Source organism: Oncorhynchus masou, chromosome 16 (assembly GCF_036934945.1).
Source record: "Oncorhynchus masou masou isolate Uvic2021 chromosome 16, UVic_Omas_1.1, whole genome shotgun sequence".
Taxonomy (NCBI): Eukaryota; Metazoa; Chordata; class Actinopteri; order Salmoniformes; family Salmonidae; genus Oncorhynchus; species Oncorhynchus masou.
The window spans coordinates 29,941,085-29,965,567 of NC_088227.1; the positions used below are offsets into that span (position 1 = coordinate 29,941,085).

Below are 24,483 nucleotides of genomic sequence, written 5' to 3' on the forward strand. Positions count from 1 at the left end.
TAACAGTGGAGTCCTCTCTACTCAGTCATTACAGTAACAGTGGAGTCCTCTCTTCCCAGTCATTACAGTAACAGTAGAGTCCTCTCTTCCCAGTCATTACAGTAACAGTAGAGTCCTCTCTTCCCAGTCATTACAGTAACAGTAGAGTCCTCTCTTCCCAGTCATTACAGTAACAGTGGAGTCCTCTCTTCCCAGTCATTACAGTAACAGTAGAGTCCTCTCTTCCCAGTCATTACAGTAACAGTAGAGTCCTCTCTTCCCAGTCAATACAGTAACAGTGGAGTCCTCTCTTCCCAGTCATTACAGTAACAGTAGAGTCCTCTCTACTCAGTCATTACAGTAACAGTGGAGTCCTCTCTACTCAGTCATTACAGTAACAGTGGAGTCCTCTCTTCCCAGTCAATACAGTAACAGTGGAGTCCTCTCTACTCAGTCAATACAGTAACAGTGGAGTCCTCTCTACTCAGTCATTACAGTAACAGTAGTCCTCTCTTCCCAGTCAATACAGTAACAGTAGTCCTTTCTTCCCAGTCAATACAGTAACAGTGGAGTCCTCTCTACTCAGTCATTACAGTAACAGTGGAGTCCTCTCTTCCCAGTCATTACAGTAACAGTGGAGTCCTCTCTTCCCAGTCATTACAGTAACAGTGGAGTCCTCTCTACTCAGTCATTACAGTAACAGTGGAGTCCTCTCTTCCCAGTCATTACAGTAACAGTGGAGTCCTCTCTTCCCAGTCATTACAGTAACAGTAGTCCTCTCTACTCAGTCATTACAGTAACAGTGGAGTCCTCTCTACTCAGTCATTACAGTAACAGTGGAGTCCTCTCTACTCAGTCATTACAGTAACAGTGGAGTCCTCTCTTCCCAGTCATTACAGTAACAGTGGAGTCCTCTCTTCCCAGTCATTACAGTAACAGTAGTCCTCTCTTCCCAGTCATTACAGTAACAGTGGAGTCCTTTCTTCCCAGTCATTACAGTAACAGTAGTCCTCTCTTCCCAGTCAATACAGTAACAGTGGAGTCCTTTCTTCCCAGTCAATACAGTAACAGTGGAGTCCTCTCTACTCAGTCATTACAGTAACAGTGGAGTCCTCTCTTCCCAGTCATTACAGTAACAGTAGAGTCCTCTCTTCCCAGTCATTACAGTAACAGTAGAGTCCTCTCTTCCCAGTCATTACAGTAACAGTGGAGTCCTCTCTTCCCAGTCATTACAGTAACAGTAGAGTCCTCTCTTCCCAGTCATTACAGTAACAGTGGAGTCCTCTCTTCCCAGTCATTACAGTAACAGTAGAGTCCTCTCTTCCCAGTCATTACAGTAACAGTAGAGTCCTCTCTTCCCAGTCAATACAGTAACAGTGGAGTCCTCTCTTCCCAGTCATTACAGTAACAGTGGAGTCCTCTCTTCCCAGTCAATACAGTAACAGTGGAGTCCTTTCTTCCCAGTCAATACAGTAACAGTGGAGTCCTCTCTACTCAGTCATTACAGTAACAGTGGAGTCCTCTCTTCCCAGTCATTACAGTAACAGTAGAGTCCTCTCTTCCCAGTCATTACAGTAACAGTAGAGTCCTCTCTTCCCAGTCATTACAGTAACAGTGGAGTCCTCTCTTCCCAGTCATTACAGTAACAGTAGAGTCCTCTCTTCCCAGTCATTACAGTAACAGTGGAGTCCTCTCTTCCCAGTCATTACAGTAACAGTAGAGTCCTCTCTTCCCAGTCATTACAGTAACAGTAGAGTCCTCTCTTCCCAGTCAATACAGTAACAGTGGAGTCCTCTCTTCCCAGTCATTACAGTAACAGTGGAGTCCTCTCTTCCCAGTCATTACAGTAACAGTGGAGTCCTCTCTTCCCAGTCAATACAGTAACAGTGGAGTCCTCTCTTCCCAGTCATTACAGTAACAGTGGAGTCCTCTCTACTCAGTCATTACAGTAACAGTGGAGTCCTCTCTTCCCAGTCAATACAGTAACAGTGGAGTCCTCTCTTCCCAGTCAATACAGTAACAGTGGAGTCCTCTCTTCCCAGTCAATACAGTAACAGTGGAGTCCTCTCTTCCCAGTCAATACAGTAACAGTGGAGTCCTCTCTACTCAGTCATTACAGTAACAGTGGAGTCCTCTCTTCCCAGTCATTACAGTAACAGTGGAGTTCTCTCTTCCCAGTCATTACAGTAACAGTAGTCCTCTCTTCCCAGTCAATACAGTAACAGTGGAGTCCTCTCTTCCCAGTCAATACAGTAACAGTGGAGTCCTCTCTTCCCAGTCATTACAGTAACAGTGGAGTCCTCTCTACTCAGTCATTACAGTAACAGTAGTCCTCTCTTCCCATTCATTACAGTAACAGTAGATTCTTCTCTTCCCAGTCATTACAGTAACAGTAGTCCTCTCTTCCCATTCATTACAGTAACAGTAGATTCTTCTCTTCCCAGTCATTACAGTAACAGTGGAGTTCTCTCTTCCCAGTCATTACAGTAACAGTAGTCCTCTCTTCCCATTCATTACAGTAACAGTAGATTCTTCTCTTCCCAGTCATTACAGTAACAGTAGTCTTCTCTTCCCAGTCATTACAGTAACAGTAGTCCTCTCTACTCAGTCATTACAGTAACAGTAGTCTTCTCTTCCCAGTCATTACAGTAACAGTAGTCCTCTCTTCCCATTCATTACAGTAACAGTAGATTCTTCTCTTCCCAGTCATTACAGTAACAGTAGTCCTCTCTACTCAGTCATTACAGTAACAGTAGTCCTCTCTACTCAGTCATTACAGTAACAATACTCTTCTCTTCCCAGTCATTACAGTAACAGTGGAGTCCTCTCCTCCCAGTCATTACAGTAACAGTAGTCTTCTCTTCCCAGTCATTACAGTAACAGTAGTCCTCTCTACTCAGTCATTACAGTAACAGTAGTCCTCTCTACTCAGTCATTACAGTAACAATACTCTTCTCTTCCCAGTCATTACAGTAACAGTAGAGTCCTCTCTTCCCAGTCATTACAGTAACAGTGGAGTCCTCTCTTCCCAGTCATTACAGTAACAGTGGAGTCCTCTCTTCCCAGTCATTACAGTAACAGTAGTCCTCTCTTCCCAGTCATTACAGTAACAGTGGAGTCCTTTCTTCCCAGTCATTACAGTAACAGTAGTCCTCTCTTCCCAGTCAATACAGTAACAGTGGAGTCCTTTCTTCCCAGTCAATACAGTAACAGTGGAGTCCTCTCTACTCAGTCATTACAGTAACAGTGGAGTCCTCTCTTCCCAGTCATTACAGTAACAGTAGAGTCCTCTCTTCCCAGTCATTACAGTAACAGTAGAGTCCTCTCTTCCCAGTCATTACAGTAACAGTGGAGTCCTCTCTTCCCAGTCATTACAGTAACAGTAGAGTCCTCTCTTCCCAGTCATTACAGTAACAGTGGAGTCCTCTCTTCCCAGTCATTACAGTAACAGTAGAGTCCTCTCTTCCCAGTCATTACAGTAACAGTAGAGTCCTCTCTTCCCAGTCAATACAGTAACAGTGGAGTCCTCTCTTCCCAGTCATTACAGTAACAGTGGAGTCCTCTCTTCCCAGTCAATACAGTAACAGTGGAGTCCTTTCTTCCCAGTCAATACAGTAACAGTGGAGTCCTCTCTACTCAGTCATTACAGTAACAGTGGAGTCCTCTCTTCCCAGTCATTACAGTAACAGTAGAGTCCTCTCTTCCCAGTCATTACAGTAACAGTAGAGTCCTCTCTTCCCAGTCATTACAGTAACAGTGGAGTCCTCTCTTCCCAGTCATTACAGTAACAGTAGAGTCCTCTCTTCCCAGTCATTACAGTAACAGTGGAGTCCTCTCTTCCCAGTCATTACAGTAACAGTAGAGTCCTCTCTTCCCAGTCATTACAGTAACAGTAGAGTCCTCTCTTCCCAGTCAATACAGTAACAGTGGAGTCCTCTCTTCCCAGTCATTACAGTAACAGTGGAGTCCTCTCTTCCCAGTCATTACAGTAACAGTGGAGTCCTCTCTACTCAGTCATTACAGTAACAGTGGAGTCCTCTCTTCCCAGTCAATACAGTAACAGTGGAGTCCTCTCTACTCAGTCATTACAGTAACAGTAGTCCTCTCTTCCCAGTCATTACAGTAACAGTAGATTCTTCTCTTCCCAGTCATTACAGTAACAGTAGTCTTCTCTTCCCAGTCATTACAGTAACAGTAGTCCTCTCTACTCAGTCATTACAGTAACAGTAGTCCTCTCTACTCAGTCATTACAGTAACAGTAGTCCTCTCTACTCAGTCATTACAGTAACAGTAGTCTTCTCTTCCCAGTCATTACAGTAACAGTAGTCCTCTCTACTCAGTCATTACAGTAACAGTAGTCCTCTCTACTCAGTCATTACAGTAACAATACTCTTCTCTTCCCAGTCATTACAGTAACAGTGGAGTCCTCTCTTCCCAGTCATTACAGTAACAATACTCTTCTCTTCCCAGTCATTACAGTAACAGTAGTCCTCTCCTCCCAGTCATTACAGTAACAGTAGTCCTCTCCTCCCAGTCATTACAGTAACAGTGTGTTAATTTTGTTTTTCCCCATCTTCACTCTCCTCTTTTAATTAAAATGAGTCATTGAATAGTTCTCCCCAGGGCCCATTCTTCCAGTTCTGTTCTTTATATCTGACTAATAAACACACACGCATGCACACACAGGCCGCACGCACAACTCAAATCACAGAAACACGTCACACACTGCATATGGGAAAATCTCAGAGGTCCACACACACACACACACACACACACTGCCTGAGGTGACTGCGGCAGAGATCAAATTAACAGTGTGTGTTTGTTTGCTTAGCAGATGTCATGATGTCAAGGGATAGACACCCTCTCTTCTGTAGTGCTTGTTAATGCTTATACAAACACACAGATACACACACACTCACTACCTCTCTCACACACATTCACACAATTCACACACACTGTGATGAAAAGGAAACATGCGACAGACTGTTGAAGTGCCATTTTGTTTAAGCTTGTATGAAGTGGCAATATACCACTGACTGAACTGCCAAAGAGCAGGTCCCCTGTGATGAGCTCTAAGAGGATTAGATAGCTGTGCTGTAAGGTGTATGGTAATAGCCATATTGGTTACACCTATTCAAACCTCTTCCATCAATGCAAGTGTTGATGGAGTAGGCCGGGGTGTAGGGATTAGGTTTCAGTATCGTGTTCAGGGTGTCTGGGTTGATTTGGAATTTGGCCTGAGCTTCACAGCACCTCACCTTACCACTCACTATTCCTCACGTCTGCTCCCTGATGTTCTGGAGGCCTGGGGCCTCATTTATCAAAGGTGCGTATCTCTGCGCAAATCTTAGACCATGCGCACGCTCAACTTCTAGTGGTTGATCAACTGTATTGGAAGCAAATATTGTTATTTTGGTGGAAATGGAGGTGTTTGAATCCCGGGAATTATAATAATGGTAGGCTAATAAAAAATTTAATGATTAAACAGATGCATTTGCCATTAATTAGTAGATCGCATAGCATCATGTCACCAAACAAAATTATTTTGTTTTTATTACATAGACCTAAATCAATGTCATATTGCAGGGCGTGTCTCTCCTTTTCTGACATGACTGGTAAAAATCATGTCAAATCAAATCAAATGTATTTATATAGCCCTTCGTACATCAGATGATATCTCAAAGTGCTGTACAGAAACCCAGTCTAAAAACCCAAACAGCAAGCAATGCAGGTGTAGAAGCACGGTGGCTAGGAAAAACTCCCTAGAAAGGCAAAAACCTAGGAAGAAACCTAGAGAGGAACCAGGCTATGTGGGGTGGCCAGTCCTCTTCTGGCTGTGTCGTGTGGAGATTATAACAGAACATGGCCAAGATGTTCAAATGTTCATAAATGACCAGCATGGTCCAATAATAATAAGGCAGAACAGTTGAAACTGGAGCAGCAGTACGGCCAGGTGGACTGGGGACAGCAAGGAGTCATCATGTCAGGTAGTCCTGAGGCATGGTCATAGGGCTCAGGTCCTCCAAGAGAGAGAAAGAAAGAGAGAATTAGAGAGAGCACACTTAAATTCACACAGGACACCGAATAGGACAGGAGAAGTACTCCAGATATAACAAACTGGCCCTAGACCCCCGACACAAACTACTGCAGCATAAATACTGGAGGCTGAGACAGGAGGGGTCAGGAGACACTGTCAGTATGTCAGTATGGGTAGCCTACAGTATTACTGTGCAATAGGAGCTGGACATAATAACATGTTTAAGGAGATAGAAAGACAATCATGCATTGATAGACAAAATATTGAACAACAATTCATCTTTTGCAGAGAATTGGAGGCTGTAGGCAGCATTTACTCTTAAATCGTTCAATAGACAATCAATCAATCAATCTTACAGAATGCGCTGGCAGTGTTTAGCACTCGCTATAGGCGGCATGCATTTTTAGTTAAAAAAGTAGCTGAAAAATATGAAAACATTCTGCCCACACCTGTGCAGAAATGTGATCGAATTTGATATTCTGCTTTCTTTTTGAAACGGACATGGTCCAGTTCCAACATTTCCAAATCATGGACAACAGCAAATGAGGGTGTTTTTGTTAGCATAAAAGGTGGATGGAGGGCGTTTTCCAGGCTGGGTTGGAGCGCGCCTTAACCACTGCACAAATATAATATGGCTCAGACCTATCAATGAAAACATGCCTATATGTTGTGTGCGACAGTTTGTTAAATCACAATAATTTCTGCCGCATGCGAATCCTAGAGTCTCAACATATGCCCGAATTTAGTAAGACATTTGCGTACAATTGACAAATGAGGCCCCCTTCCTGATCTCAGTGACCCCTGGTGTTCTGGAGCCCTGGTGTAGACAGCCTTCCTGATCTCAGTGACCCCTGGTGTTCTGGAGGCCTGGTGTAGACAGCCTTCCTGATCTCAGTGGCCCCTGGTGTAGACAGCCTTCCTGATCTCAGTGACCCCTGGTGTAGACAGCCTCCCTGATCTCAGTGACCCCTGGTGTAGACAGCCTCCCTGATCTCAGTGACCCCTGGTGTAGACAGCCTCCCTGATCTCAGTGAGCCCTGGTGTAGACAGCCTCCCTGATCTCAGTGACCCCTGGTGTAGACAGCCTTCCTGATCTCAGTGACCCCTGGTGTAGACAGCCTCCCTGATCTCAGTGACCCCTGGTGTAGACAGCCTTCCTGATCTCAGTGACCCCTGGTGTAGACAGCCTCCCTGATCTCAGTGACCCCTGGTGAAGACAGCCTTCCTGATCTCAGTGACCCCTGGTGTAGACAGCCTCCCTGATCTCAGTGACCCCTGGTGAAGACAGCCTTCCTGATCTCAGTGACCCCTGGTGTTCTGGATGTCTACGGATCCACCCAGCTTGTCTCTCTGTCTTCAGTCTTCTGGAAGCTTGTTAAAGATGAACTACCCTGTACTCTCCTTCTGCTGCTTAGTGTTGTAGGTTACTGGGGATGACACTGGAGACGAGGGGGAGGTATGGGGGAGGCAGAGGGGAGGTATCTGGACAGGTGAGAGAGACAGAGGAGGAGGAGATGGAGGAGAGAGGGCGAGCTATGGTGAGCAGAGAGTGGGTCTGCCAGTGCTTCTGTGTCTGCCACAGCCAATGCTTCCTCTTTAATATGTCCTGTAGGTACTACTGCTGGCTGTCTCTCACACTCACTGGATTGTCTGTGTGTGTGTCTTTGTTATAATCATGTCATAGAATGTATGTGTGATGTGTATATATGTGTTTAAATCGTGGCATGGTTTGAGAGACAGACAGCTGGCTGTTGTGAATACTGTTGATATGTTATTGTTGTTTGACCGGAGTTGAGTGGATTTTCATTATGTTGATGGTTGTGTTCGGATGTAAACTGTTGAGTAGTGGTTCCCCTCTGCAAGGGCCGCGGCTTCAAGGTCTCAGAGCGAGTGAAGTGTGTGTGTGTGTGTGTGTGTGTGTGTGTGTGTGTGTGTGTGTGTGTGTGTGTGTGTGTGTGTGTGTGTGTGTGTGTGTGTGTGTGTGTGTGTGTGTGTGTGTGTGTGTGTGTGTGTGTGTGTGTGATTAAAAACTCATTATAAAAGATGATGTGGCGGTATGGAGACTCTGTCTGGTCAGTAGCAGTATGTAGTAGTATGGAGACTCTGTCTGGTCAGTAGCAGTATGTACTAGTATGGAGACTCTGTCTGGTCAGTAGCAGTATGTAGCAGCATGGAGACTCTGTCTGGCCAGTAGCAGTATGTAGTAGTATGGAGACTCTGTCTGGCCAGTAGCAGTATGTAGTATAATGGAGACTCTGTCTGGTCAGTAGCAGTATGTAGTAGTATGGAGACTCTGTCTGGTCAGTAGCAGTATGTAGTATAATGGAGACTCTGTCTGGCCAGTAGCAGTATGTAGTATAATGGAGACTCTGTCTGGTCAGTAGCAGTATGTAGCAGCATGGAGACTCTGTCTGGCCAGTAGCAGTATGTAGTATAATGGAGACTCTGTCTGGTCAGTAGCAGTATGTAGTAGTATGGAGACTCTGTCTGGTCAGTAGCAGTATGTAGTAGTATGGAGACTCTGTCTGGTCAGTAGCAGTATGTAGTATAATGGAGACTCTGTCTGGTCAGTAGCAGTATGTAGTAGTATGGAGACTCTGTCTGGTCAGTAGCAGTATGTAGTATAATGGAGACTCTGTCTGGTCAGTAGCAGTATGTAGTAGTATGGAGACTCTGTCTGGTCAGTAGCAGTATGTAGCAGTATGGAGACTCTGTCTGGCCAGTAGCAGTATGTAGTATAATGGAGACTCTGTCTGGCCAGTAGCAGTATGGAGACTCTGTCTGGCCAGTAGAAGTACTTAGCAGTATGGAGACTCTGTCTGGTCAGTAGCAGTATGTAGTAGTATGGAGACTCTGTCTGGTCAGTAGCAGTATGTAGTAGTATGGAGACTCTGTCTGGTCAGTAGCAGTATGTAGTAGTATGGAGACTCTGTCTGGTCAGTAGCAGTATGTAGTAGTATGGAGACTCTGTCTGGTCAGTAGCAGTATGTAGTAGTATGGAGACTCTGTCTGGCCAGTAGCAGTATGTAGTAGTATGGAGACTCTGTCTGGTCAGTAGCAGTATGTAGTATAATGGAGACTCTGTCTGGCCAGTAGCAGTATGTAGTAGTATGGAGACTCTGTCTGGTCAGTAGCAGTATGTAGTAGTATGGAGACTCTGTCTGGTCAGTAGCAGTATGTAGTAGTATGGAGACTCGGTCTGGTCAGTAGCAGTATGTAGTAGTATGGAGACTCTGTCTGGTTAGTAGCAGTATGTAGTGGTATAGAGACTCGGTCTGGTCAGTAGCAGTATGTAGTAGTATGGAGACTCTGTCTGGCCAGTAGCAGTATGTAGTATAATAGAGACTCTGTCTGGTCAGTAGTAGTATGTAGCAGTATGGAGACTCTGTCTGGTCAGTAGTAGTATGTAGTAGTATGGAGACTCTGTCTGGCCAGTAGCAGTATGTAGTATAATAGAGACTCTGTCTGGTCAGTAGCAGTATGTAGTAGTATGGAGACTGTCTGGTCAGTAGCAGTATGTAGCAGTATGGAGACTCTGTCTGGTCAGTAGTAGTATGTAGCAGTATGGAGACTCTGTCTGGTCAGTAGTAGTATGTAGTAGTATGGAGACTCTGTCTGGCCAGTAGCAGTATGTAGTATAATAGAGACTCTGTCTGGTCAGTAGTAGTATGTAGCAGTATGGAGACTCTGTCTGGTCAGTAGTAGTATGTAGTAGTATGGAGACTCTGTCTGGTTAGTAGCAGTATGTAGTATAATGGAGACTCTGTCTGGCCAGTAGCAGTATGTAGTAGTATGTAGCGGTATGGAGACTCTGTCTGGCCAGTAGCAGTATGTAGTATAATGGAGACTCTGTCTGGTCAGTAGCAGTATGTAGTATAATGGAGACTCTGTCTGGTCAGTAGCAGTATGTAGTAGTATGGAGACTCTGTCTGGTCAGTAGCAGTTTGTAGTAGTATGGAGACTCTGTCTGGTCAGTAGCAGTATGTAGTAGTATGGAGACTCTGTCTGGTCAGTAGCAGTATGTAGTAGTATGGAGACTCTGTCTGGCCAGTAGCAGTATGTAGTAGTATGGAGACTCTGTCAGGTCAGTAGCAGTATGTAGTAGTATGGAGACTCTGTCTGGTCAGTAGCAGTATGTAGTAGTATGTAGCGGTATGGAGACTCTGTCTGGTCAGTAGCAGTATGTAGTATAATGGAGACTCTGTCTGGTCAGTAGCAGTATGTAGTATAATGGAGACTCTGTCTGGTCAGTAGCAGTATGTAGTAGTATGGAGACTCTGTCTGGTCAGTAGCAGTTTGTAGTAATATGGAGACTCTGTCTGGTCAGTAGTAGTATGTAGTATAATGGAGACTACGTCTGGCCAGAGATTGTGAGTCAGGTCCCTTTGTTGTTGTGTGTTATTTTGGAACACTGGCTGTAACTGGACCAACCAAAGTCATCAACATCCTTTCTGACCTGTCCTTGGTCTCTGTCGAGACACTTCTGACAGTCGTGAGCAACAGAAGAGATTGTAGTGCACAACTCATGAGTCAAACACCAAACCTCCAGGGCCACAATGTCTGTGTGATGATCCTGTCTGTGGCTTCGGTTCAGGCCCACAACATTCCCAGTCAAACTGGTAACACTCTCTCTCTCTTTGTAAAGTCCCACAGGCAGTGCTTGGACTATGTAACAGGAGTATGTCTGTGTGACATAAGAGAGAGTGAGTGACAGCTGTGATGCAGGTTGGGGTGGTCTACCTGAGTCTCTCCTGTCAGGTGGATAAGAGACACAAACTCGAGTATGGTGACACTGTGAAGAGAGACCCTTACCCCTCCCTCTCTCTATCTCTCTCTGTCTGTCTCTCTCTGTCTCTCTCTCTCTTTCTCTCTGGTACCAACATAAACAATCAAATCAACCATACATATAATGGTCACCAATATCTCTGTCTTTTCACCCCTTCCTTCCTTCCCTTCCAGGCCCAGCAGTCCAGCGCCAAGTCCAGAATGGGCCCACTACAGACGAGATGGAGGTGCAGAGAGCAAGGTAAGGCATCAAGGTCATCACACAACATCCACACAACATTCACACAACATTTTCCAGAGAGAGAATCACTGCGGATGTTAGCATGGCAAAGACAGGAAAGACATCAGACACAACATTCACTGAACTTCCCTGAAATATTTCCCATCGAGAGGATTAGAACATTAATAACACTATTTTGTCTGTGAGATTCTGTCATCATAGACTGTACGATATAGAGGGGTCTGTCTGTCACACAAGACTCTGTTTGCTAGCAGGCAGCAGCGCCCCATTTCCACATGACCCCCAACTGTCCTCATCAACCTTTTATTCCTCTTCTCCCTCTGTTCTCTCTGTCTCCTTACAGGATTAACATACAGGAGGACAAGAGAGAGGGAGAGAGAGAGTGGGGAAGAGAGAGAGAGAGTAGCAGAGAGAGATAGAGACAGTAGCAGAGAGAGAGGGAGTAGCAGAGAGAGAGAGTAGCAGAGAAAGAGAGGGAGACAGTAGCAGAGAGAGAGAGAGTAGTAGAGAAAGAGAGAGAGGGAGTAGCAGAGAGAGAGGGAGACCGTAGCAGAGAGAGAGAGATTAGCAGAGAAAGAGAGGGAGACCGTAGCAGAGAGAGCGGGAGTAGCAGAGAGAGAGGGAGTAGCAGAGAGAGAGGGAGTGGCAGAGAAAGAGAGGGAGACCGTAAGCAGAGAGAGGGAGTAGCAGAGAAAGAGGGAGTAGCAGAGAGAGAGGGAGTAGCAGAGAGAGAGGGAGTAGCAGAGAGAAAGAGAGAGTAGCAGAGAAAGAGAGGGAGTAGCAGAGAAAGAGAGGGAGACCGTAGCAGAGAGAGAGGGAGTAGCAGAGGGAGAGGGAGACCGTAGCAGAGAGAGAGGGAGTAGCAGAGAAAGAGAGGGAGACCGTAGCAGAGAGAGAGGGAGTAGCAGAGGGAGAGGGAGACCGTAGCAGAGAGAGAGGGAGTAGCAGAGAAAGAGAGGGAGACCGTAGCAGAGAGAGAGGGAGTAACAGAGAAAGAGAGGGAGTAGCAGAGAGAGAGATTAGCAGAGAAAGAGAGGGAGACCGTAGAAGAGAGAGAGGGAGTAGCAGAGGGAGAGGGAGACCGTAGCAGAGAGAGAGGGAGTAGCAGAGAAAGAGAGGGAGACCGTAGCAGAGAGAGAGGGAGTAGCAGAGGGAGAGGGAGACCGTAGCAGAGAGAGAGGGAGTAGCAGAGAAAGAGAGGGAGACCGTAGCAGAGAGAGAGGGAGTAGCAGAGAAAGAGAGGGAGACCGTAGCAGAGAGAGAGGGAGTAGCAGAGAAAGAGAGGGAGACCGTAGCAGAGAGAGAGGGAGTAGCAGAGGGAGAGGGAGACCGTAGCAGAGAGAGAGAGGGAGTAGCAGAGAAAGAGAGGGAGACCGTAGCAGAGAGAGAGGGAGTAGCAGAGAAAGAGAGGGAGTAGCAGAGAGAGAGATTAGCAGAGAAAGAGAGGGAGACCGTAGAAGAGAGGGAGTAGTAGAGAGAGAGGAAGTAGCAGAGAGAGAGGGAGTAGCAGAGAGAGAGAGAGTAGCAGAGAAAGACAGGGAGAGAGAGTAAAAGAGGGACATGGAATGATAGAGGTATAATGACAGCTGAACATTTGAAGTACTAAGCCATGGTGGGCAGATTGTGGAGAATAGATGTTAATATCAGATTTGTGCTTGAGATTATGCTCCAGGACTTTTAGACTCTTCAGAGAGGTACAGTAACTCAAGCTGTTTCTGCAATCTATTGCTATCTCTCGGCCCTCAGGGAAATACATGACCAGCCAGCCTTTGTAACCTTAGCTATTTCTGCTCCGCTTATCATTTCATCTCAACTCCAAATGCCAAAGCAAAACAGAATAAATATGATTGTGTGTGTGTGTGTTTGTGTTTGCGCGTGTCTGTGTGTGTGTGTGTCTGTGTGTGTGTGTGTGTGTGTGTGTGTGTGTGTGTGTGTGTGTGTGTGTGTGTGTGTGTGTGTGTGTGTGTGTGTGTGTGTGTGTGTGTGTGTGTGTGTGTGTGTGTGTGTGTGTGTGTGTGTGTGGTGTGTGTGTCTGTGTGTGTGTGTGTCTGTGTGTGTGTGCGCGTGGAGCCCCCTCCAGTGGTAACAGTCAGTATAACAGTGTGTATCTCCCAGGCCTGTGGCTGCTGGGTCAGCACATCTTCTCTCTAACAAGACACACAGCTGGAAAATTCCATATCCTCAATGAGCAACAGTTAAATGTGCATTTTAAAGTGAGGCATGGGGAGGGGCTCTACGCAGGGTTTGCCAGCACAGATAGTCTACGGTGTTTGAGTGTGGAGATTTGTGACATAAGAGTTTTGCTTATCCACATAAAAGCCGTAGACAGGAAGTCTCGCCTGAGGAGACGCTGGTGGTCAGCGGGGACTGGAACTGTACAATGGATTTTACGAAAGACAGAAATGGGGGAGAGACTCATTCAGTATCAGTGGGAGTATTAAGGGACATCATTAATCAGTTTCAGGGTCAGGGTGAGTGCAGCCCAACACAAGACAGTATACATGGGTGAAGGTTGTTGGGGCTAGGGTGAGTGCAGCCCAACACAAGACAGTATACATGGGTGAAGGTCTTTGGGGCTAGGGTGAGTGCAGCCCAACACAAGACAGTATACATGGGTGAAGGTCTTTGGGGCTAGGGTGAGTGCAGCCCAACACAAGACAGTATACATGGGTGAAGGTATTTGGGGCCAGGGTGAGTGCAGCCCAACACAAGACAGTATACATGGGTGAAGGTCTTTGGGGCTAGGGTGAGTGCAGCCCAACACAAGACAGTATACATGGGTGAAGGATGTTGGGGCTAGGGTGAGTGCAGCCCAACACAAGACAGTATACATGGGTGAAGGTTGTTGGGGCTAGGGTGAGTGCAGCCCAACACAAGACAGTATACATTGGTGAAGGATGTTGGGGCTAGGGTGAGTGCAGCCCAACACAAGACAGTATACAAGGGTGAAGGTATTTGAGGCTAGGGTGAGTGCATCCCAAAACAAGACAGTATACAAGGGTGAAGGTCTTTGGGGCAAGGGTGAGTGCAGCCCAACACAAGACAGTATACATGGGTGAAGATCTTTGGGGCTAGGGTGAGTGCAGCCCAACACAAGACAGTATACATGGGTGAAGGTTGTTGGGGCCAGGGTGAGTGCAGCCCAACACAAGACAGTATACATGGGTGAAGGTTGTTGGGGCTAGGGTGAGTGCAGCCCAACACAAGACAGTATACATGGGTGAAGGTCTTTGGGGCTAGGGTGAGTGCAGCCCAACACAAGACAGTATACATGGGTGAAGGTTGTTGGGGCCAGGGTGAGTGCAGCCCAACACAAGACAGTATACATGGGTGAAGGTATTTGGGGCCAGGGTGAGTGCAGCCCAACACAAGACAGTATACATGGGTGAAGGTATTTGGGGCTAGGGTGAGTGCAGCCCAACACAAGACAGTATACATGGGTGAAGGTATTTGGGGCTAGGGTGAGTGCAGCCCAACACAAGACAGTATACATGGGTGAAGGTATTTGGGGCCAGGGTGAGTGCAGCCCAACACAAGACAGTATACATGGGTGAAGGTATTTGGGGCTAGGGTGAGTGCAGCCCAACACAAGACAGTATACATGGGTGAAGGTTGTTGGGGCTAGGGTGAGTGCAGCCCAACACAAGACAGTATACATGGGTGAAGGTTTTTGAGGCTAGGGTGAGTGCAGCCCAACACAAGACAGTATACACAGGTGAAGGATGTTGGGGCTAGGGTGAGTGCAGCCCAACACAAGACAGTATACAAGGGTGAAGGTATTTGGGGCTAGGGTGAGTGCATCCCAAAACAAGACAGTATACAAGGGTGAAGGTCTTTGGGGCAAGGGTGAGTGCAGCCCAACACAAGACAGTATACATGGGTGAAGGTTGTTGGGGCCAGGGTGAGTGCAGCCCAACACAAGACAGTATACATGGGTGAAGGTATTTGGGGCCAGGGTGAGTGCAGCCCAACACAAGACAGTATACATGGGTGAAGGTATTTGGGGCTAGGGTGAGTGCAGCCCAACACAAGACAGTATACATGGGTGAAGGTATTTGGGGCCAGGGTGAGTGCAGCCCAACACAAGACAGTATACATGGGTGAAGGTCTTTGGGGCTAGGGTGAGTGCAGCCCAACACAAGACAGTATACATGGGTGAAGGATGTTGGGGCTAGGGTGAGTGCAGCCCAACACAAGACAGTATACATGGGTGAAGGTTGTTGGGGCTAGGGTGAGTGCAGCCCAACACAAGACAGTATACATGGGTGAAGGTCTTTGGGGCTAGGGTGAGTGCAGCCCAACACAAGACAGTATACATGGGTGAAGGTTGTTGGGGCCAGGGTGAGTGCAGCCCAACACAAGACAGTATACATGGGTGAAGGTATTTGGGGCCAGGGTGAGTGCAGCCCAACACAAGACAGTATACATGGGTGAAGGTATTTGGGGCTAGGGTGAGTGCAGCCCAACACAAGACAGTATACATGGGTGAAGGTATTTGGGGCTAGGGTGAGTGCAGCCCAACACAAGACAGTATACATGGGTGAAGGTATTTGGGGCCAGGGTGAGTGCAGCCCAACACAAGACAGTATACATGGGTGAAGGTATTTGGGGCTAGGGTGAGTGCAGCCCAACACAAGACAGTATACATGGGTGAAGGTATTTGGGGCCAGGGTGAGTGCAGCCCAACACAAGACAGTATACATGGGTGAAGGTATTTGGGGCCAGGGTGAGTGCAGCCCAACACAAGACAGTATACATGGGTGAAGGTATTTGGGGCCAGGGTGAGTGCAGCCCGACTTGATCGGTTTTACATGTCCAGGAATCAGAGAAATAGGCTGCTGGGACCTACCATTCTCCTGGTGGGGTTTTCAGATCACCACATAACCATGGCTCAGCTGTCTATTTCACCAGGGCCCCAGCAGGCATCCTATTGGAAGCTTAATGTAAACCTCTTACAAGATGCCCCTTTTGCTCAGGTTTCCAGACCTTCCAGACATTTTGGGAAGGCTTGGGGCATCGAATAGAGGAGTATGAGTCTCTGAGTCAACGGTGGGATGTTGGAAAAGTCCAAATTCGGCTTTTCTGTCAACAGTATACAGCTCTCTCACCCTCAGAGGCTAGGAGAGTATTGGGGGAACTCGAGCATAGTATTAGTGAGATGGAGGTAGAGATGGTGGGGCAAGGTAATGTAGGCCCAAGCTAATTTAACTGAATTACATAGGGATCTGGGAAGTTCTTTCCAGGTTAAAACAAGGAGAACACTTGTAAGAGCTAAGTTCTCCATGCTCAAGGAGATGGATGCTCCCAGCTCCTTCTTCTTTGGTTTGGAAAGACAAGGGTATGCATTGTCTACGGCTGTCGGATGGGCGGGTGACCTCTGTGGTGGGAGAGATGCAGGATAGAACTGTGGAGTTTTATACTGAGTTGTATAGGGCAGAAATGTGTGATCCTATGTGTGCTCAGGTCTTGTTCGCAGGACTCCCTAAGCTCTCTCTGGCACAGAGGGATAAAATGGAAATTCCTCTGTTGTCTCATGAACTGGCAGAGGCCGTAACCCAGATGTCCCCCGGTCGTGCACTGGGGTTCGATGGACTCCCGGTGGAGTTTTATAAATAATTCTGGGTAATAATTGGACTGGACTTCTTTTACGTGTTGCGTCAGTGCGTCGGGGTAGGAGAGTTGCCGATGAGCTGCCGTCGGGCGGCTCTGACTCTCCTGCCCAGAAAAGGGGATCTGTGTAAACTTAAGAACTGGAGGCCTGTGGCATTACTCTGTGTGGGCTACAAGATATTTGCCAAGGTCGCGATGAGCTGCCGTCGGGCGGCTCTGACTCTCCTGCCCAGAAAAGGGGATCTGTGTAAACTTAAGAACTGGAGGCCTGTGGCATTACTCTGTGTGGACTACAAGATATTTGCCAAGGTCCTCTCTGACTGATGTCCCATCTGGACTCGATAGTACATAAGGACCAAACATATTGTGTACCGGGACGCTCAATCACGGACAACTTGTTCTTGATCAGGAACATGTTGAACTTGTTGAGAGGTACTAATGTGAACTTTGGACTGGTCTCTTTAGATCAAGAGAAGGCTTTTGATAGAGTGGAGCATGGGTATCTGTTTAATGTGATGTCTGTATTTGGGAAGAGATTTTTGACCTGTGTGAAGCTGTTGTACGCTGGGGCGTCATGTATGGTCAAGGTGGGAGGGGGGCTCAGTAGGCCAGTCTGGGTGAGACAGAGCATTAGACAAGGATGCCCTCTATCAGGGCAGTTATATACACGAGCCATTGAGACTTTTTGGGGCAGCTACACAGGAGACTGCAGGGAGTGTGAAGGACAGGCATGGTTGTGTTGACAGGCATAGCAGTGTCAGCATATACAGATGACATTTCTGTGATGGTCAGGATATGCAGGCACTAGAGACTCGTCTGAAGGTGTACAAGGGAGCTTTGTCAGCTAAGGTAAACTGGGGCAAGAGCAAAGCTCTGTTATGTGGGGCATGGGGGGATAAGGCCCCTCCTCTGCTTTCAGGGGGTTTCAAGGGCTTAAAGTGTTGGGGGTGTACCTGGGCTCGGAGAGGTGGGTCAGGAAGAACTGGGAGGGGCTGTCACAGGCAGTGGTGTCAAGACTGGCCGGGTGGAGGTGGCTCCTGTCCTAAGTGTCATATAGAGGGAGGGTGCTGATATCAACAACCTGGTGGCATCCTCCCTGTGGCATAAACTGTCTGTCCTCAATAAACTATTGTTTAATGGGATGGTCTCTGCGCGCCTTAGGGTTGAGTTTGAGTTCTATGGAATGATAAAAAGTCAGGAGATGTTTCAGGAGATATGGTGTGTTGTGGGGGGGCTGTCTGTACAGCTGGGGGAGATGTTTTGGATATACGGTTGTAGAAGTGGTAAAGTTTTTGGGATATTGTGATGTTGTTTTGTATCATGTGGCAGATGGAAAGGTGAGTATGGTACATGTATGCAGTACAGGATATATTTTGTTGTTTTATTTTTAAGGGGGGGTGGTGAGTTCTTAAATGAAATGAGAAGGTTTCATTAAAGAAAGACCAAAGGTTTTTAAAAAGTTTCTCCCCCCAGAGCTCTGATGTATTCCTCTCACATCAGAGGGGAAGAGATCGAGAAAGAAGGAGAGATTGTGGGGAGAGAAGCTCATAAAGCCTGCAGCATAGTGAACAGTAGGGAGAGTATCTATCTCGTCATGGAAATTAAAATGAAGCACTACTTGTCCATGTATAAACAGACATACATTCAGGCTACCTATACCACATGCCATCATTTTACCAGACCTTGGACAGCGGGAGAACTGGAGGTTTGTAGGGCTGGAGAGCTGTAGGGCTGGAGAACAGGAGGACTGGAGGGCTGGAGAGTTGTATGGCTGGGGGGCTGGAGGGATGGAGAGTTGTATGGCTGGGGGGCAGGAGGGATGGAGAGTTGTAGGACTGGGGGGCAGGAGGGATGGAGAGTTGTAGGACTGGGGGCTGGAGAGTTGTAGGACTGGGGGGCTGGAGAGTTGTAGGGCTGGAGAACAGGAGGACTGGAGGGCTGGAGAGTTGTATGGCTGGGGGGCAGGAGGGATGGAGAGTTGTATGGCTGGGGGGCAGGAGGGATGGAGAGTTGTAGGACTGGGGGGCTGGAGAGTTGGAGAGTTGTAGGGCTGGAGGCCTGGAGGGCTGGAGAGCTGTAGGGCTGGGGGGCTGGAGGCCTGGAGGGCTGGAGGGCTGGAGAGTTGTATGGCTGGTGGGCAGGAGGGATGGAGAGTTGTAGGACTGGGGGGCTGGAGAGTTGTAGGGCTGGAGAGTTGTAGGGCTGGAGAGTTGTATGGCTGGAGAGCTGTAGGGCTGGGGGGGCTGGAGGACTGGAGGGCTGGAGAGTTGTATGGCTGGTGGGCAGGAGGGATGGAGAGTTGTAGGACTGGGGGGCTGGAGAGTTGTAGGGCTGGAGAGTTGTAGGGCTGGAGAGTTGTAGGGCTGGAGAGTTGTATGGCTGGAGAGCTGTAGGGCTGGGGGGGCTGGAGGACTGGAGGGCTGGAGAGTTGTATGGCTGGGGGCTGGAGGACTAGAGAGTTGTATGGCTGGGGGGCTAGAGGACTGGAGAGTTTTAGGGCTGGAGGGCTAGAGGACTGGAGGGCTGGAGATGTGTATGGCTGGAGGACTGGAGGGCTGGAGAGTTGTATGGCTGGGGGGCTGGAGAGTTGTAGGGCTGGAGAACAGGAGGACTGGAAGGCTGGAGAGTTGTATGGCTGGTGGGGCTGGAGGACTGGAGAGTTGTAGGGCTGGGAGCTGGAGAGTTGTAGGGCTGGAGAACAGGAGGACTGGAAGGCTGGAGAGTTGTATGGCTGGTGGGGCTGGAGGACTGGAGAGTTGTAGGGCTGGGAGCTGGAGAGTTGTAGAGCTGTAGGGCTGGAGAGTTGGAGGTTTGGAGGGCTGGAGGGTTTGAGAACTAGAGGGCTGGAGGGTTGGAGGGTTTGAGAACTGGAGGGTTGGAGGGCTGGATGGATGGAGGGTTGGATGGATGGAGGGTTGGATGGTTTGAAAACTGAAGGGATGGAGGGTTGGATGGATGGAGGGTTGGATGGTTTGAAAACTGGAGGATTGGAGGGCTGGAGAACTGGAGGGTTGTAGGCTGGCTGACTGTGGTATATACTTATACAATTGAAATACTGTTGTCTGTGACTCACTGACTGTGTGTCAAATGTCCCTGCTTTATTGGGCAATAAGGCTCTAAGGCTTTCTGTGTGCCTGTCTGACTCTGTGCTATGACAGTCATATAATGGAGGTGGGCTGACTGACTGTGTGTCTCTCCAGACAGGTTATGGAGCAGCAGCAGAAGCAGGCACACATGGAGAGGGAACGACGATCCTCGAACCCAGGTCAGGAAACGCTGACCTCAACCCACTGAACAATTACATACTTTTTTTGTAACCTTTACATTTTTGAAGTATATTTTGAAAAAATGTAAGGCCATCTTTACATTTTGGCATTATCAAGTGTCTCTAGTGCCTGATTTAAACGCATATTCGCTTTCAAATCAGACACTGCTGCACTTCCACCTAAGACTTACCCCACATCAATGTGTTACCAGTGTTTACTGACACTATAAAGAAAGTCTTCTGACCTCTTTAACTCTCCCTCTCTGAATTTCACCAGGTTCTCCTTTCCAAAGCCATCCTGGTGTGCTTTCTGTAGCCCCCCAGCTCCCATGCCTCCCCCCATGTCCATGGGTTGTGGCCCCTCCTCTTTAGGTGGAGGCCCCCCCTCCCTGGGTGCCTCTATGCCTCCTCCCCCTCCTGGCCCACCTCCCCCCTCGGAAGGTGCTCCCCCGCCCCCCCTGCCTCCACCGCTGCCCATGGTTGGAGGCGGACAGGGTGAAGAGGCTCCCGCCCCAACGGGACTCGCCGCCATGATCGCTGGAGCCAAACTGCGCCGTGTCAATAGAGTAAGATGCCAATCAAACCTCACACAATTTAACATAACATATACAGTGCCTTGCAAAAGTATTCGGCCCCCTTGAACTTTGCAACCTTTTGCCACATTTCAGGCTTCAAACATAAAGATATAAAACTGTATTTTTTTGTGAAGAATCAACAACAAGTGGGAAACAATCATTTACATTTACATTTAAGTCATTTAGCAGACGCTCTTATCCAGTGGAACGACATTTATTGGATATTTCAAACTTTTTTAACAAATCAAAAACTGAAAAATTGGGCGTGCAAGGCACTGTACCTATACTGTGATCTACATTATTGACACAGGCAATCTATTGAGACCACCATAGATATTGAAATGTAAGAACGTCCTGTGGGTTTGTAAAGACGTAATGAGCTTTACAGTAGTGAAGATATGGCAAAGGAAAACATACTGCGTGTGTATAGCAATAGTCTAAAACAGTGGTCACCAACCGGTCCATCTTCAAGGCATTCCTAGTCAATCACCAAACATTTCTGTAGAAAAGCCTGCAATAAAGACTGCGATAAAGACTGGGATAAAGACTGCAATAAAGGCTGCGATAAAGACTGCGATAAAGACTGCGATAAAGACTGCGATAAAGGCTGAGATAAAGACTGCGATAAAGGCTGTAATAAAGACTGCGATAAAGACTGCGATAAAGGCTGTGATAAAGACTGCGATAAAGACTGCGATAAAGGCTGCGATGAAGGCTGCGATAAAGACTGCGATAAAGACTGCGATAAAGACTGCGATAAAGGCTGCGATAAAGACTGCGATAAAGGCTGCGATAAAGGCTGCGATAAAGACTGCAATAAAGGCTGCGATAAAGACTGCGATAAAGGCTGCGATAAAGGCTGCGATAAAGACTGCGATAAAGGCTGCGATAAAGATGTGATAAAGGCTGCGATAAAGACTGCGATAAAGGCTGCGATAAAGACTGGGATAAAGGCTGTGATAAAGACTGCAATAAAGACTGCGATAAAGGCTGTGATAAAGACTGCGATAAAGGCTGAGATAAAGACTGCGATAAAGGCTGTAATAAAGACTGCGATAAAGACTGCGATAAAGGCTGTGATAAAGACTGCGATAAAGACTGCGATAAAGGCTGCGATAAAGGCTGCGATAAAGACTGCGATAAAGACTGCGATAAAGACTGCGATAAAGGCTGCGATAAAGACTGCGATAAAGGCTGCGATAAAGGCTGCGATAAAGACTGCAATAAAGGCTGCGATAAAGACTGCGATAAAGGCTGCGATAAAGGCTGCGATAAAGACTGCGATAAAGACTGCGATAAAGGCTGCGATAAAGATGTGATAAAGGCTGCGATAAAGACTGCGATAAAGGCTGCGATAAAGACTGGGATAAAGGCTGTGATAAAGACTGCGATAAAGACTGCGATAAAGGCTGTGATAAAGACTGCGATAAAGACTGCGATAAAGGCTGCGATAAAGGCTGCGATAAAGACTGCGATAAAGACTGCGATAAAGACTGCGATAAAGGCTGCGATAAAGGCTGCGATAAAGACTGCGATAAAGGCTGCAAAAAGGCTGCAAAAAAGGCTGCGATAAAGACTGCGATAAAGGCTGCGATAAAGACTGCGATAAAGGCTGCGATAAAGGCTGCGATAAAGACTGCGATAAAGACGCGATAAAGACTGCGATAAAGGCTGCGATAAAGGCTGCGATAAAGACTGCGATAAAGACGCGATAAAGACTGCGATAAAGGCTGCGATAAAGGCTGCGATAAAGACTGCGATAAAGACTGCGATAAAGGCTGCGATAAAGATGCGATAAAGACTGCGATAAAGACTGCGATAAAGACTGCGATAAAGGCTGCGATAAAGACGCGATAAAGACTGCGATAAAGACTGCGATAAAGACTGCGATAAAGACGCGATAAAGACTGCGATAAAGACTGCGATAAAGACTGCGATAAAGACTGCGATAAAGACTGCGATAAAGGCTGCGATAAAGACTGCGATAAAGACGCGATAAAGACTGCGATAAAGACTGCGATAAAGACTGCGATAAAGACGCGATAAAGACTGCGATAAAGACTGCGATAAAGGCTGCGATAAAGATGCGATAAAGACTGCGATAAAGACTGCGATAAAGACTGCGATAAAGACTGCGATAAAGACTGGGATAAAGGCTGCGATAAAGGCTGCGATAAAGACTGCGATAAAGGCTGCGATAAAGGCTGCGATAAAGACTGCGATAAAGACTGCGATAAAGACTGGGATAAAGACTGCGATAAAGGCTGCGATAAAGACTGCGATAAAGACTGCGATAAAGGCTGCGATAAAGGCTGCGATAAAGACTGCGATAAAGACTGCGATAAAGGCTGCGATAAAGACTGCGATAAAGGCTGCGATAAAGACTGCGATAAAGGCTGCGATAAAGACTGCGATGTAACGGTCGTCGTCTGATGAGGAAGAATCGGACCAAATCGCAGCGTCGTAAGTGTTCATGACTTTTATTAAACTGAACACTAGAACAAAATAACAAAGTGAATAAACGAAACTGAAACAGTCCTGTCAGGTGCAGAACACTAAACAGAAAACAACTACCCACAAAACACAGGTGGGGAATAGCTACCTAGGTATGGTTCCCAATCAGAGACAACGATAGACAGCTGTCCCTGATTGAGAACCATACCCGGTCAAAACAAAGAAATACAAAACATAGACAACTGAACATAGAATGCCCACCCAAATCACACCCTGACCAAACCAAAATAGAGACATAAAAAGCTCTCTAAGGTCAGGGCGTGACAACGATAAAGACTGCGATAAAGATTTGCACTCTTTTTTAAAATTCTGCTGCGCTGTTGGTGGTCGGTGGACTGCGCACAGGGTAACCTTTTAATTTGTCTGGAAAGACAAACTCCGCTTGTCCGGGCGACCGGGAGATCTGTGGCTAAATTGAATGTGCCTACTGCGCTGGCCAATCAGATGGCTCAAATCACCCGTACCTACAGCTTCCAGCAAAGTTTGATACTAGTTTACATGAGATTTCAGAACTTTTTAAAACCATGACCAGAGAGAGTGAGTGACTTCATGATTTTATTCAGCTCTGTCAACACTGTTTTGATTCAACACTTTTACAAAACATAAAACACGCTTCTCCATACTACCCAGGAGAGCAACTTTGGTTTTAGAGGGGACATAACCTGGCAGGGGGTTATGGGGTCTTCCCTCAGATTTCTTTGGGGCATTTCTACACAATCTAATATGACCCATATGGGGTAGTTTTAAGGTTACTTTTATTGTAAATAAAGAACAGAATACGTTTCTAAACACTTCGGCATTAAAGTGGATGCTACCATGATTATGGGTAATCCTGAATTCATTGTGAATAATGATGAGTGAGAAAGGTATAGACGAACAAATATCATACCCCCCCAAAAAATGCTAACCTCCCCTGTTATTGTAATGTGTTGTGGGGGTATGATATTTCTGCATCAAACTTTCTCACTCATCATTATTCACGATTCATTCAGGATTATCCGAAATCCTAATTTACACTGCCCCGGTCAACGGTAAGTACAGTTATTGTGAAATGGAAACATCGAAGAGCAACAACCTTACCCGCGAAATGGTAGGCCACACAAGCTCACAGAATGGTATCGCTGAGTGCTGAAGCACGTTGCACATAAAAATAGTTTGTCCTCGGTTGCTACACTCACTACCGACTGAGTTCCAAACTGCCTCTGGAAGCAACGTCAGCACAAGAATGGTTTGTTGTGATGAATGGGTTTCATGAATGGGTTTCCATGGTCGAGCAGTCGCACACAAGCCTAAGATCACCATGCGCATTGCCAAGCATTGGCTGGAGTAGTGTAAAGCTTGCCACCATTGGACTCTGGAGCAGTGGAAACGCATTGTCTGTAGTGATGAATCACGCTTCACCATCTGGCAGTCCGACGGACGAATCTGGGTTTGGCGGATGTCAGGAGAACGCTACCTGCCCGAATGCAAAGTACCA

At 47.1% G+C, this 24,483-nt stretch overlaps 1 pseudogene; it reads left to right on the forward strand.

Moving 5' to 3' along the window:
• LOC135557803 (ena/VASP-like protein) overlaps positions 1–24,483 on the forward strand; it is an 89,413-nt pseudogene that overhangs the window by 46,550 nt on the left and 18,380 nt on the right.